This window comes from Chiloscyllium punctatum, chromosome 40 (genome assembly GCF_047496795.1).
Source record: "Chiloscyllium punctatum isolate Juve2018m chromosome 40, sChiPun1.3, whole genome shotgun sequence".
Classification (NCBI taxonomy): domain Eukaryota; kingdom Metazoa; phylum Chordata; class Chondrichthyes; order Orectolobiformes; family Hemiscylliidae; genus Chiloscyllium; species Chiloscyllium punctatum.
This window is the reverse complement of record NC_092778.1, coordinates 67895447-67910692: the sequence shown is the minus strand read 5'-3', so window position 1 is coordinate 67910692 and position 15246 is coordinate 67895447. Positions and strand designations below refer to the sequence as shown.

The window sequence follows — 15246 nt, the reverse complement described above, 5'->3', positions numbered from 1 at the left end:
CTGTATCACTGCTGAATTAGAGAGTCCCCTTTCTGACCCTGTGTCAGTGCTGAATTAGAGAGTCCCCTTTCTGAGCCTGTGTCTGTGCTGAATTAGAGAATCCCCTTTCTAACCCTGTATCAGTGCAGAATTAGTGAGTCCCCTTTCTGACCCTGTGTCAGTGCTGAATTAGAGAGTCCCCTTCCTGACCCTGTGTCAGTGCTGAATTAGAGAGTCCCCTTCCTGACCCTGTGTCACTGCTAAATGAGAGAGTCCCCTTTCTGAGCCTGTGTCTGTGCTGAATTAGAGAGTCCCCTTTCTAACCCTGTATCAGTGCAGAATTAGTGAGACCCCTTTCTGACCCTGTGTCAGTGCTGAATTAGAGAGTCCCCTTCCTGACCCTGTGTCAGTGCTGAATTAGAGAGTCCCCGTTCTGACCCTGTGTCAGTGCTGAATTAGAGAGTCCCCTTTCCGACCCTGTGTCAGTGCTGAATTAGAGAGTCCCCTTTCTGACCCTGTGTCAGTGCTGAATTAGAGAGTCCCCTTTCTGACCCTGTGTCAGTGCTGAATTAGAGAGTCCTCTTTCTGACCCTGTGTCTGTGCTGAATTAGAGAGTCCCCTTTCTGAGCCTGTGTCTGTGCTGAATTAGAGAGTCCCCTTTCTAACCCTGTGTCACTGCTGAATTAGAGAGTCCCCTTTCTGATCCTGTGTCAGTGCTGAATTAGAGAGTCCCCTTTCTGATCCTGTATCACTGCTGAATTAGAGAGTCCCCTTTCTGACCCTGTGTCAGTGCTGAATTAGAGTCCCCTTTCTGATCCTGTATCACTGCTGAATTAGAGAGTCCCCTTTCTGACCCTGTGTCAGTGCTGAATTAGAGAGTCCCCTTTCTGACCCTGTGTCACAGCTGAATCAGAGAGTCCCCTTTCCGATCCTGTGTCAGTGCTGAATTAGAGTCCCCTTTCTGACCCTGTGTCAGTGCTGAATTAGAGAGTCCCCTTTCTGACCCTGTGTCAGTGCTGAATTAGAGAGTCCAATTTCTGACCCTGTGTCAGTGCTGAATTAGAGAGTCCTCTTTCTGACCCTGTGTCAGTGCTGAATTAGAGAGTCCCCTTTCTGATCCTGTGTCAGTGCTGAATTAAAGAGTCCTCTTTCTGACCCTGTGTCTGTGCTGAATTAAAGAGTCCCCTTTCTGACCCTGTGTCAGTGCTGAATTAGAGAGTCCCCTTTCTGAGCCTGTGTCTGTGCTGAATTAGAGAGTCCCCTTTCTAACCCTGTGTCAGTGCAGAATTAGTGAGTCCCCTTTCTGACCCTGTGTCACTGCTGAATTAGAGAGTCCCCTTTCTGACCCTGTGTCACAGCTGAATTAGAGTCCCCTTTCTGATCCTGTGTCACTGCTGAATTAGAGAGTCCCCTTTCTGATCCTGTGTCAGTGCTGAATTAGAGAGTCCCCTTTCTGACCCTGTGTCAGTGCTGAATTAGAGAATCCCATATCTGACTGACCCTGTGTCAGTGCTGAATTAGAGAGTCCCCTTTCTGACCCTGTGTCAGTGCTGAATTAAAGAGTCCTCTTTCTGACCCTGTGTCTGTGCTGAATTAAAGAGTCGTCTTTCTGACCCTGTGTCAGTGCTGAATTAGAGAGTCCCCTTTCTGACCCTGTGTCTGTGCTGAATTAGAGAGTCCCCTTTCTGATCCTGTGTCACAGCTGAATTAGAGAGTCCCCTTCCTGACCCTGTGTCAGTGCTGAATTAGAGAGTCCCCTTTCTGATCCTGTGTCACAGCTGAATTAGAGAGTCCCCTTTCTGACCCTGTGTCAGTGCTGAATTAGAGAGTCCCCTTTCTGACCCTGTGTCAGTGCTGAATTAGAGAATCCCCTTTCTGACCCTGTGTCAGTGCTGAATTAGAGAGTCCCCTTTCTGACCCTGTGTCAGTGCTGAATTAGAGAGTCCCCTTTCTGAACCTGTGTCAGTGCTGAATTAGAGAGTCCCCTTTCTGACCCTGTGTCAGTGCTGAATTAGAGAGTCCCCTTTCTGATCCTGTGTCAGTGCTGAATTAGAGAGTCCCCTTTCTGACCCTGTGTCAGTGCTGAATTAGAGAGTCCCCGTTCTGACCCTGTGTCAGTGCTGAATTAGAGAGTCCCCTTTCTGATCCTGTGTCAGTACTGAATTAGAGAGTCCCCTTTCTGACCCTGTGTCAGTGCTGAATTAGAGAGTCCAATTTCTGACCCTGTGTCAGTGCTGAATTAGAGAGTCCTCTTTCTGACCCTGTGTCAGTGCTGAATTAGAGAGTCCCCTTTCTGATCCTGTGTCAGTGCTGAATTAAAGAGTCCTCTTTCTGACCCTGTGTCTGTGCTGAATTAAAGAGTCCCCTTTCTGACCCTGTGTCAGTGCTGAATTAGAGAGTCCCCTTTCTGACCCTGTGTCAGTGCTGAATTAGAGAGTCCCCTTGCTGATCCTGTGTCACTGCTGAATTAGTGAGTCCCCTTTCTGACCCTGTGTCAGTGTTGAATTAGAGAGTCCCCTTTCTGACCCTGTGTCAGTGCTGAATTAGAGAGTCCCCTTTCTGACCCTGTGTCAGTGCTGAATTAGAGAGTCCCCTTGCTGATCCTGTATCACTGCTGAATTAGAGAGTCCCCTTTCTGATCTGTGTCTGTGCTGAATTAGAGTCCCCTTTCTGACCCTGTGTCAGTGCTGAATTAGAGAGTCCCCTTTCTGATCCTGTGTCAGTGCTGAATTAGAGAGTCCCCTTTCTGACCCTGTGTCACTGCTGAATTAGAGAGTCCCCTTTCTGATATGTGTCTGTGCTGAATTAGAGTCCCCTTTCTGACCCTGTGTCAGTGCTGAATTAGAGAGTCCCCTTTCTGACCCTGTGTCAGTGCTGAATTAGAGAGTCCCCTTTCTGACCCTGTGTCAGTGCTGAATTTGAGAGTCCCCTTGCTGATCCTGTGTCACTGCTGAATTAGTGAGTCCCCTTTCTGACCCTGTGTCAGTGTTGAATTAGAGAGTCCCCTTTCTGACCCTGTGTCAGTGCTGAATTAGAGAGTCACCTTCCTGACCCTGTGTCAGTGCTGAATTAGAGAGTCCCCTTTCTGACCCTGTGTCAGTGCTGAATTAGAGAGTCCCCTTTCTGACCCTGTGTCACTGCTGAATTAGAGAGTCCCCTTTCTGACCCTGTGTCAGTGCTGAATTAGAGTCCCCTTTCTGATCCTGTGTCAGTGCTGAATTAGAGAGTCCCCTTCCTGACCCTGTGTCACAGCTGAATTAGAGAGTCCCCTTTCCGATCCTGTGTCAGTGCTGAATTAGAGTCCCCTTTCTGACCCTGTGTCAGTGCTGAATAAGAGAGTCCCATTTCTGACCCTGTGTCAGTGCTGAATTAGAGACTCCCCTTCCTGACCCTGTGTCAGTGCTGAATTAAAGAGTCCCCTTTCTGACTCTGTTTCAGTGCTGAATTAGAGTCCCCTTTCTGATCCTGTATCACTGCTGAATTAGAGAGTCCCCTTTCTGACCCTGTGTCAGTGCTGAATTAGAGTCCCCTTTCTGATCCTGTATCACTGCTGAATTAGAGAGTCCCCTTTCTGACCCTGTGTCAGTGCTGAATTAGAGAGTCCCCTTTCTGACCCTGTGTCAGTGCTGAATTAGAGAGTCCCCTTTCTGACCCTGTGTCACAGCTGAATTAGAGAGTCCCCTTTCCGATCCTGTGTCAGTGCTGAATTAGAGTCCCCTTTCTGACCCTGTGTCAGTGCTGAATTAGAGAGTCCCCTTTCTGACCCTGTGTCAGTGCTGAATTAGAGAGTCCAATTTCTGACCCTGTGTCAGTGCTGAATTAGAGAGTCCTCTTTCTGACCCTGTGTCAGTGCTGAATTAGAGAGTCTCCTTTCTGATCCTGTGTCAGTGCTGAATTAAAGAGTCCTCTTTCTGACCCTGTGTCTGTGCTGAATTAAAGAGTCCCCTTTCTGACCCTGTGTCAGTGCTGAATTAGAGAGTCCCCTTTCTGAGCCTGTGTCTGTGCTGAATTAGAGAGTCCCCTTTCTAACCCTGTATCAGTGCAGAATTAGTGAGTCCCCTTTCTGACCCTGTGTCACTGCTGAATTAGAGAGTCCCCTTTCTGACCCTGTGTCACAGCTGAATTAGAGTCCCCTTTCTGATCCTGTGTCACTGCTGAATTAGAGAGTCCCCTTTCTGATCCTGTGTCAGTGCTGAATTAGAGAGTCCCCTTTCTGACCCTGTGTCAGTGCTGAATTAGAGAATCCCATTTCTGACTGACCCTGTGTCAGTGCTGAATTAGAGAGTCCCCTTTCTGACCCTGTGTCAGTGCTGAATTAAAGAGTCCTCTTTCTGACCCTGTGTCTGTGCTGAATTAAAGAGTCGTCTTTCTGACCCTGTGTCAGTGCTGAATTAGAGAGTCCCCTTTCTGACCCTGTGTCTGTGCTGAATTAGAGAGTCCCCTTTCTGATCCTGTGTCACAGCTGAATTAGAGAGTCCCCTTCCTGACCCTGTGTCAGTGCTGAATTAGAGAGTCCCCTTTCTGATCCTGTGTCACAGCTGAATTAGAGAGTCCCCTTTCTGACCCTGTGTCAGTGCTGAATTAGAGAGTCCCCTTTCTGACCCTGTGTCAGTGCTGAATTAGAGAATCCCCTTTCTGACCCTGTGTCAGTGCTGAATTAGAGAGTCCCCTTTCTGACCCTGTGTCAGTGCTGAATTAGAGAGTCCCCTTTCTGAACCTGTGTCAGTGCTGAATTAGAGAGTCCCCTTTCTGACCCTGTGTCAGTGCTGAATTAGAGAGTCCCCTTTCTGATCCTGTGTCAGTGCTGAATTAGAGAGTCCCCTTTCTGACCCTGTGTCAGTGCTGAATTAGAGAGTCCCCGTTCTGACCCTGTGTCAGTGCTGAATTAGAGAGTCCCCTTTCTGATCCTGTGTCAGTACTGAATTAGAGAGTCCCCTTTCTGACCCTGTGTCAGTGCTGAATTAGAGAGTCCAATTTCTGACCCTGTGTCAGTGCTGAATTAGAGAGTCCTCTTTCTGACCCTGTGTCAGTGCTGAATTAGAGAGTCCCCTTTCTGATCCTGTGTCAGTGCTGAATTAAAGAGTCCTCTTTCTGACCCTGTGTCTGTGCTGAATTAAAGAGTCCCCTTTCTGACCCTGTGTCAGTGCTGAATTAGAGAGTCCCCTTTCTGACCCTGTGTCAGTGCTGAATTAGAGAGTCCCCTTGCTGATCCTGTGTCACTGCTGAATTAGTGAGTCCCCTTTCTGACCCTGTGTCAGTGTTGAATTAGAGAGTCCCCTTTCTGACCCTGTGTCAGTGCTGAATTAGAGAGTCCCCTTTCTGACCCTGTGTCAGTGCTGAATTAGAGAGTCCCCTTGCTGATCCTGTATCACTGCTGAATTAGAGAGTCCCCTTTCTGATCTGTGTCTGTGCTGAATTAGAGTCCCCTTTCTGACCCTGTGTCAGTGCTGAATTAGAGAGTCCCCTTTCTGATCCTGTGTCAGTGCTGAATTAGAGAGTCCCCTTTCTGACCCTGTGTCACTGCTGAATTAGAGAGTCCCCTTTCTGATCTGTGTCTGTGCTGAATTAGAGTCCCCTTTCTGACCCTGTGTCAGTGCTGAATTAGAGAGTCCCCTTTCTGACCCTGTGTCAGTGCTGAATTAGAGAGTCCCCTTTCTGACCCTGTGTCAGTGCTGAATTAGAGAGTCCCCTTGCTGATCCTGTGTCACTGCTGAATTAGTGAGTCCCCTTTCTGACCCTGTGTCAGTGTTGAATTAGAGAGTCCCCTTTCTGACCCTGTGTCAGTGCTGAATTAGAGAGTCCCCTTTCTGACCCTGTGTCAGTGCTGAATTAGAGAGTCCCCTTTCTGACCCTGTGTCACTGCTGAATTAGAGAGTCCCCTTTCTGATCTGTGTCTGTGCTGAATTAGAGTCCCCTTTCTGACCCTGTGTCAGTGCTGAATTAGAGAGTCCCCTTTCTGATCCTGTGTTAGTGCTGAATTAGAGAGTCCCCTTTCTGACCCTGTGTCAGTGCTGAATTAGAGAGTCCCCTTCCTGACCCTGTGTCAGTGCTGAATTAGAGAGTCCCCTTTCTGACCCTGTGTCAGTGCTGAATTAGAGAGTCCCCTTTCTGACCCTGTGTCAGTGCTGAATTAGAGAGTCCCCTTTCTGACCCTGTGTCAGTGCTGAATTAGAGAGTCCCCTTTCTGATCTGTGTCTGTGCTGAATTATAGTCCCCTTTCTGACCCTGTGTCATTGCTGAATTAGAGAGTCCCATTTCTGACCCTGTGTCAGTGCTGAATTAAAGAGTCCCCTTTCTGACCCTGTGTCATTGCTGAATTAGAGAGTCCCCTTTCTGATCCTGTGTCACTGCTGAATTCAGACAAACCAGACTTCTGAGTTTTCCAGCAGAGCAGCTGAATGTATTCTGATTCTGATCGTACAAGACCCAGAGTAAGGGTGTTCCTATTGCTCATTGGTTGCACCCCTGATCTTGATGTAGGCAGCCTGCATCAAGGTCTCACTACTCTAAGGATGCATGTTGTTTTGAAAATGTCTACAGTGATTGGAGCATCCAGTGAGCACTACCACTGATCAAAGGTGAGCTGTGTGTCTATATATTTCAGAACTGAAGGTGTCACATTGTCAACTCAGTTCTTGCTGGTGACAGTCTAGGATAGGGCATTGTCACTTTGCACCTGTGTCCTTGGTACAGTGTGTCATAGATTCGTAATAACTTCGCAATTTAAAACAAGCTATGATACATAGATGAAGTGGATAGCCAGAAACTTTTTTCCAGGGCACAGATGGCTATTCCAGGGTGCGTAATGTTAAGGTAATTGGAGAAAGGTTTAGGGGAGATGTCAGAGGTAGGTTCTTTACACAGATAGTGGTGGGTGTGTGGAATGCACTGCCAGCGGGGGAGTAGAAGAATATACATTAGGGACATTTAACCAACTCTAGGATAGGCACATGGATGATAGTAAAATGAACGGTATGTTGGTTAGTTGGATATTAGAGTAGGATAAAAGGTCAGCACAACATTGAGAGCCATTAAAGGGCCTGTACAGTGCTCTTCTATATTCACCTCCAGTGTTTGCTTCAGAGCTAATCGTGCATATGACATCATCCATCTGACATGTGGTGAAAACCTCACGGATGTACATGCTCAGTATCTGTGTTATGAATGGCATCTCAATTTCAATGATAATTTCCCTTTGAAATGTGCACAGGATTTCTTCTTTTAAGGAGCTTGAAGACTCATTTGCTTTTCCTTTGGACAAAATTGAAAATTTTCAAGAAAGCCAACTTTCAAAATATGAAACAGAAATGTAATTTGTTCGTTATGATAAATGAGGATTCCTCAGGAAAGGCCACCTACTTCCCAGACCTTATGTTTGCTCCTCCTGATCACTGCTGAGAGGTTTAAATTCCTTACAACTCCCCAACCCTGTTCCTGCAGCTTTCATCTTAAGTCCTTGACCCAGGGTGATGGGACCCAGTCTCCCCCGCATCTCGGAGCTTGCTTTGACAATCACAGGTTTTTACAGTGTCTCTGGAGTTGGCTGGGCAGGACCTTCCAAAACCCTGTGTGGAGGATCCCAGGATTCACAGTCCTAAGGAATGTGCCACCTGGAGATCTGGAGGATTCAATCATTGGGTTTCCATGTGTGACTATCCAGTACACGGCCATTTCTGGGACATGTGTGAGTCTCGATTTCCCAGCGGGTGGTTGTGCAGCTCCCAGGGCCCATTGCCTGTGACTGAATGACAAAGTTTTCAATAGCAGAGTAGACTGTGATTATACTGGGCCCTGAATCTGCAGCATACTGTGGCTCCCTTGCTGACAGTCCAGGAGCTCAAAGTCTTCTTTCCCCACCACAGGTTCCAGCTTTGTGGCCAGCTTTGACAGTATCTCACTGCAGCAGCTCCTCACCTTCTCTCTGCCTGAAGTGCTGAGGTGAGCAGATGTAGCTAGTGCAGATTGTGCAGACAAACTCTCAGGAAGGTTCTGAATGGGGGAGGGAGGGGAGCTTACAGTTAATGTTTAAGGTGCAAAATGGCCAATAATTCTTGTAATTACAGTTTTATTATCATTGTAATTACAGTAATTATTACCATTAAATGATCCTGGCACAATACATTTCTTACTGTATTTCTGTGCCACTGTTACATGTGAAACCATTGAGGCAGTTTCCCAGTATTTCATGTTGCAGTTTCATGTATGTTATGTTTCCTGCTAATATATTTTTCTGTATTTTGGAGACTTTGAGTTAAATGAAAGATTGTAATATATTCCAGAAGAACACATATGCTGCTTTGAAAGGTCAGTCTTGACTTATGAGAGTAGCTGTAAATTATATTTGAAGTGTTCAGCCAATCTTTCAAACAGTTTGACACGTTGATTTGTTGGTGCTGAGCCCTGCTCCATTCTGACAGCTCCCGGCTTTATCATTTACAGAAGGTATTGATGCTGAGCATAAGCAAATATTACCAACAATTCAGAATCTCAAAATGTCAATGTATCTGAGGAACAGGGGAGCAGGACTTGGTCATATCATTGAAAGAAAGAAAATAGGAGCAGGAACAAAAACAGAAGTTGATGAAAAAACTCAGCAAGTCTGGCAGCCTCAAAACCGGTTCTGAGGAAGCATCACCAGACCCGAAACATTAACTGATTTCTCTTCCCAGATGCTGCCAGACGCACTGAGCTTTTCCAACAACTTCTGTTTTTGTTTCTGATTGACAACGTCTGCAGTCCTTTTGGTTTTTATCTGAAAACAAGGTCTGATGTGTGGGGTTGGGTCTGGTACATGGGAGACTTCAGGCCCTAAAATTGTTGAACTCAATATTGAGTCCAGAGTCCCCAAACGGAAAATAAGGTGCTGTTCTTCCAGCTTATGCAGAGCTTCTCTGGAGCACTGCAGCAAGCCTGAGACAGAGATGTTGGCCAGGGAACTGGGTGGGTGGGGCAAGCAGCTGGAGGCTCAGTCTTTTTTTACAGGCAGAACATAGATGTTGTGTGAAGCAGTCACCCAGTCTACGCTTTGTTTTGCCAATGTAAAGGAGACCACATTGTGAGCAGCGAATGCAGTAGACTAAATTGTGAAAAGTGTAGGTAAATGCACAATAGGCAGAACATTTTCCTTGTGGAGCCAGCTCAGTTTTGATCTGTTTGGTGTCCCTGACTGACCATGTATATGTTTTAAATATTTGATTTGACTGAGTTTAAACTAAATTAAAATATTTAGCATTTCTAAAATAAATACAATGTGTGAGTTGTATTTATGATGCAACATTGCAATGAGATAATCCATTTGATCAAATCATTTTCCGTTTTCAGATCATTTTTAAGGGGGAGAGGATATGTTTGTATGAGAGAATTTTACAAGCCCATTGTTGCAAAGAAGTATTGATGTCCAATGTCCAGGTTCCTCAAATGGATGTTTCAAGAGTGTGACTGGACTGATCAATGTGAGCAAGCTGTTCCACAGTAAGAGGAACACCTCACAGACCAGTTTAATACATTGTGAGTAAGTCCTCTGACAAAAGGAAGCAGATCCTTTGTTTTAGAATTCCGTAAATTTATTTTCCTTATATCTGCTGCTGACATGTCTGAGAGGCATTACGTTCTGAGAGAGTTCCTGTTGTGGAGTCAAGCTGCCATTCAGTTTAATAATGTTCCCAACACAAGCATTTTTTCACTCATCCTTATCACCATTCCATACTAAACATCATACGCTCCAGCCCACCTCACTTATTCCAGCAGTTCCCTGGTTGCGGCAGAAGCAATGATTGGGAACTCATTTTGGGAACTAAAATTGTTGCAAAGAACCAAATTCCTGCCTTTCCTTTGTCATGGTGTTGCCACATTCAACACTATTGGCAAGGTTCATATTTCAATACAATACCTTATAAACGGTGTTTCCTTTTGTGAGGTAATTTAGCATTTAGAATAGTTTTCGGATAACGGGTGGCAGATTTAAAAGCGAGATGAGGAGAGTTGACCTCTCTCAATGGGTTGTGAATCTGGAACTCACTCCCGCAGAATGTGGGGGAATGCTCGGTCATTGAGTACAGTTAAGGGGGCAGTAGACAAAGTTTTAGTTAGTGATGGGTTGAAGATTATGGACAGTGAGCAGGAAAGTGGAGTTGAGACCAAGATGAGATTTAAAATTTAGATAAATGCAAGATGCTGCATTTTGGGAAAGCAGGACGTATACACTTAATGGTAAAGTCCTAGGGAATGTTGCTGAACAAAGAGACCTTGGAGTGCAAGTTCATAGCTCCTTGAAAGTGGAGTCACAGGTAGATAGGATAGTGAAGGCAGCGTTTGGTATGCTTTCCTTTATTGGTCAGAGTATTGAGTACAGGAGTTAGAAGGTCATGTTGCACTGTACAGGACATTGGTTAGGCCACTGTTGGAATATTGCGTGCAATTCTGGTCTCCTTCCTATCGGAAAGATGTTGTGAAACTTGAAAGGATTCAGAAAAGATTTGCAAGGATGTTGCCAGGGTTGGAGGATTTGAGCTGTAGGGAGAGGCTGAACAGGCTGGGGCTGTTTTCTCTGGAGTGTAGGAGGCTGAGGGGTGACCTTATACAGGTTTAGAAAGTCATGAGAGGCATGGATAGGATAAATAAACAAAGTCTCTTCCCTGGGGTGGGAGAGTCTAGAACTAGAGGGCGTAGGTTTAGGGTGAAAGGGGAAAGATATAAAAGAGACCTAAGGGGCAGCTTTTTCACGCAGAGGGTGGTATGTGTATGGAATGAGCTGCCAGAGGAAGTGGTGGAGGCTGGTACAATTGCAACATTTAAAAGGTATCTGGATGGGAATATGAATAGGAAGGGTTTGGAGGGATATCGGCCGGGTGCTGGCAGGTGGGACTAGATTGGGTTGGGATATCTGGACGAGTTGGACCAAAGGGCCTGTTTCCATGCTGTATGTCACTATGACTCTATGTCTGTAAATGGCGGAGCAGGGTGGAGGGGCTGAATGGCCTACTGCTTCTAGTTCTTATGTTAATCTTATCAGACAAACCAAAACCAACACACTATCTCGGAGCTTATCACTTGACAGAATTATGAAATTCAGAGGGATCTTATTTCAAAATAACAAGCCAGTTATCTATGAAGGCACAATCAAAATAACCAGATTTGTATCAGATTAAAATGATTACGTGACCTTGTGTAGTAATAGTTGGATCTTTCCTATTTTTAAATGGGACTTCTTTTTCTTTTAGTATTGAGTTGACAAAATCTCTTCAGCCCATGAGATTTGCTGAACTGACAGATGAAAGTGAATCACAATCAATTTAAACTTCAGAAAGCTACCAGCCTACACTGAAGAGTTTTGTCAGTGTTTGTGATGAACTGACCCTGGATTCATTGCTCCATCCAGTTGGAGTTTTGTTCCTGTCGTCTGATCTTTGCCGATGAGACTGTGAGAAAGTGAGCAGCACGATGGCAGTGGGTGGCACTGCAGCCTCACAGCGCCAGAGACCTGGGTTCAATTCCCACCTCAGGCGACTGACTGTGTGGAGTTTGCACATTCTCCCCGTGTCTGCATGGGTTTCCTCCAGGTGCTCCGGTTTCCTCCCACAGTCCAAAAATGTGCAGGTTAGGTGAATTGGCTGTGCTAAATTGCCCGTAGTGTTAGGTGCAGGGATAAATGTAGGGGAATGCGTCTGGGTGGGTGCGCTTTGGCAGGTCGGTGTGGACTTGTTGGGCCGAAGGGCCTGTTTCCACACTGTAAGTAATCTAATTTATATAGAGACTGCAGATGCTGGAGATCAGAGCTGAAAAATGTGTTGCTGGAAAAGCACAGCAGGTCAGGCAGCATCCAAGGAGCAGGAATCCTGAAGAAGGGCTTATACCCGAAACTTCGATTCTCCTGCTCCTTGGATGCTGCCTGACCTGCTGCGCTTTTCCAGCAACACATTTTTCAGCTCTGATGAGACTGAGAGCTGATTACATATACTCTTGGTAAATTATGAGCAAAGCAAAATAATATCTCAACTACTCAAACAGCTGGGTGATTATTTAGCAGTAAAGTCTGAGAGATCCACAATGGGACATCCCTGAGATGCTAAAGGAAATTGAGGACGGTGTGAAACAAGATTTTCATTCACTACCAGCCTGGCGTTCACCTCCAGCGAGTGACATAAAAATGATTTGAGGTTCCAGCATTAACCCAAGTGACTTCCTGTTCTTAGACTTATCCGTGACTTCTGAATGAGCTGGAATCGGATTAGTCCATTGTGGTGAACAGCGGCCAACTCCAGTATCTCCCAGAACTCATTCCACCAATGGGTCCTCCCTGCTGATGCACCAAGTTATTACTGACCACACTCAACCACACTCAAATCAAATCGCCCCCAAATCTCTCAGTCTGTTGTCTGCATGTCAGTTATGTTTGGTTACATGGGGGGAGAGAGAGAGAGTATGTGGAAGGTGAAAACAGGTAGAAAGATATATTGATCAGGTCCAAGCAGTGGGCCATGGAAGGGCTCTCTACAGCTGAGACCGTTCTGTGGTGATGCCAATGCCTGCGTGTCCTTGGACATGGAGTGGGCAGAATATCCTGACATGCTTGAGAGCTTTGCATGGTGGGTACCATAGGGGCTGGAGTGCAATACCTCCCATTTCAGTTAAATATTACATTTATTTTCAACATTTAGTCTTTGTTACAGTCAGGGAACAATGTCCTGGTGTTACAGTCAGACAACTGACACAGAATAGTTATCTCACTGCTCATTCTATAGACCTGTGTTTCCCACAGAACAATTATCCTTCAGAAGGAAACTCAATGTTTAACAATGATCTTGGAATAAATTGAAAACACGGAAATACAAAATAAATACAACAGCAAAATGAATATGTTTCTCTCGGGCGATGACTGAGCTATGATTGCACAGTCTGAATGGAGTGATGACAATAACACTTCCCTGCACTGGCTTTATTTCTCTGATCTCATACTTTCGGTTCCATTTTCATTTCAGTCCCTTGTTTCTGTCCGAGAGTTTGAATGGAGATTTTATAGAGGCTGCATTTCATAGTGTAACCTGTTGAGGGCAGCAGAGGTTTTATTGCTGTTCTTGTTCCATTTATCTGCAACAGGAGCTTGAAAGATTTAAGACATTTACCAAACATCTCATTTAGCGCCTTCTGTTTGGTTTGGAACTTGTTCATTAATTTGTATTTGGGATTTAATTGAATATCAGTGCTATAATGTTACAGTTTCCTTATTTGAGATGGATTCTCTGCATCAGCTGGGAGGACAGGTGAGTGTCCGTGAAGCAGCCAATACCACCAGCGTCAAGACCATAATCACCTGAAACAACTCCACTGGATAGCCGAGTTTCCAACTGCCAAAGCAAATCTTCTTCACCCAACTCAAGGACAAATGAGAGGAAGACAACAAAAGAATTTCAAAGACTCCCTGAAGTCTTCCATCAAGACATGCAGCATCAATTCCAGCATTTGGGAGATCCTCGTTCAGAAGAAACCAACTTGGGGAACCTCCTGAATGAAGTGAAATAATTCTTCTACAACATGGACTGGCAAGAGGAAGTACGGAAAGGAACTGGAGAAAGGAATGTCAATGATCTCGGGGCCAAGGACCAATTCCACTTCCCGGAAACACCTGCCAAGTGTGTGGTGGGAGACGTGACTTCAGGATCGGGCTCATCAGATACACAAGGACCCACAGATCCCAGGACCAGTGACACAGAATCTCCTGGGTGGACAATCAGACACGTTAGGGAATGATTGCTGACAGTGTTCCAGGATGGAATCCTGCAAGTCAATTAATTTGGGAATTAATTGATGAATGTTTATAATTGGATAGTGTGTTTATGTAAATTAGATCATAGAGTGTAAAAGTAGGGAAGTCTTGCTACAACTGTACAAGGTATTAGTGAGACCACACCTGGACACAGTTTTGGTTCCCTTACTTGAGGGAGGGGTGTAGTTGTATTGGAGACAGTTCAGAGGAAGCTCACTTGCTTAATTCCAGAGGTGAGAGGTTTGTCTTCTGAAGAGGGATTGAGCACTTCAGGCTGATGTTGTCTGGAGTTTAGAAGAATGAGAGGGGGGGTCTATTTGAGATATATGAGGAACTAAAGGGGATTGACATGGCAGATGTAGGGAGGCTGTTTCCCCTTGTGAAGCAATCTAGAATCTGCCACCCCTCATCCTAAAACAGCATTGAGGAGAAACTGTTTCTCTCAAAGGGTTGTGAATCTGTGGAATTCCCTCCCCCAGAGTGTGGTGGATGCTGGGACATTGAGTAAAGTTGAGGAGATAGATTTTTAATCATTAATGGGCTAAAGGGTTGTGAGGAGGAGGCAGGTTATGGAGTTGAGGCTGACGTGAGATAGCCATGATGGTATTAAGGGGTGGAGCAGGTTTGAGGGGCTGAATGACCTCATCCTGCTCCAAATTCCTATGTTCTGAAAACTAAATCTAGAATGATTCTATTTTGTGGACATTGAATTTTGCACAATATCCAAAGGTATTGCAACAACAATCCGAGGTAAGTGCAGCTGAAGTTTGTTGTGGTTGCTGTCCCATTAAGACTGGAAATAATTTGTACCTTCAGCAATGCCACCTGGGATACTTATCAGACTGACCAGGAAAACAGCAGAACCTTCTAATTGGCAGAAATCCAGGATCAATGTGATTTATCGGAGCATTTTTGCTAATGACATTAAGTGACAGTTAACTATTATAACAAGATGGAATTGACCTGACTGAACATTAGTGGCAAACTGTTCAATCAATATTGACATTGTTTGCCAAACAAGAATCCAGTGTTATTCATTCTCTGGGTCTTCTGTGGTTGTATCAATTGGAGCAAAAGTGGCAGGGGGAGACTGTGGGGGGGGTTCATCTGCTGTCAGAAGCTACTGATTGTATGAGTTACAGAGTCATGGAAGTCTACAGCACAGATGAAGGCCCTTCAGCCTACTGAGTCTGTGCTGGTCAAAAGCAGTCACTTTGTCATGATTGGGACAGCCAGCTGGACTCTGTTGAATATGAGTTCCCTGATTGGGGCAGTTAATCTGATCGAATCAGGAAGCTCTGGCTGATATATAAGAAGGCAGAGTGTCAGAGATGCTGACATTCTGGTAACTGTCTCTGAATGAGGCTGTACTAAAGTCAAGGACTGTTCATGTGTAAATAAAGGGTTACTTGGTGACAGATACCGGCCTCTGTGGAGATATTTAATTATTCTGTTCCCATTTTCCAGCAGTTGGTCCATAGCCTTTGCATCACAAGTTTCCATCT

General features: G+C 45.4%; 1 protein-coding gene across 2 annotated transcripts in view; it reads left to right on the top strand.

Annotated features, from left to right (window-relative positions):
* The window catches only part of syt17 (synaptotagmin XVII), an 87247-nt gene that overhangs the window by 70458 nt on the left and 1543 nt on the right, over positions 1-15246 (top strand). The window lies entirely within an intron of this gene.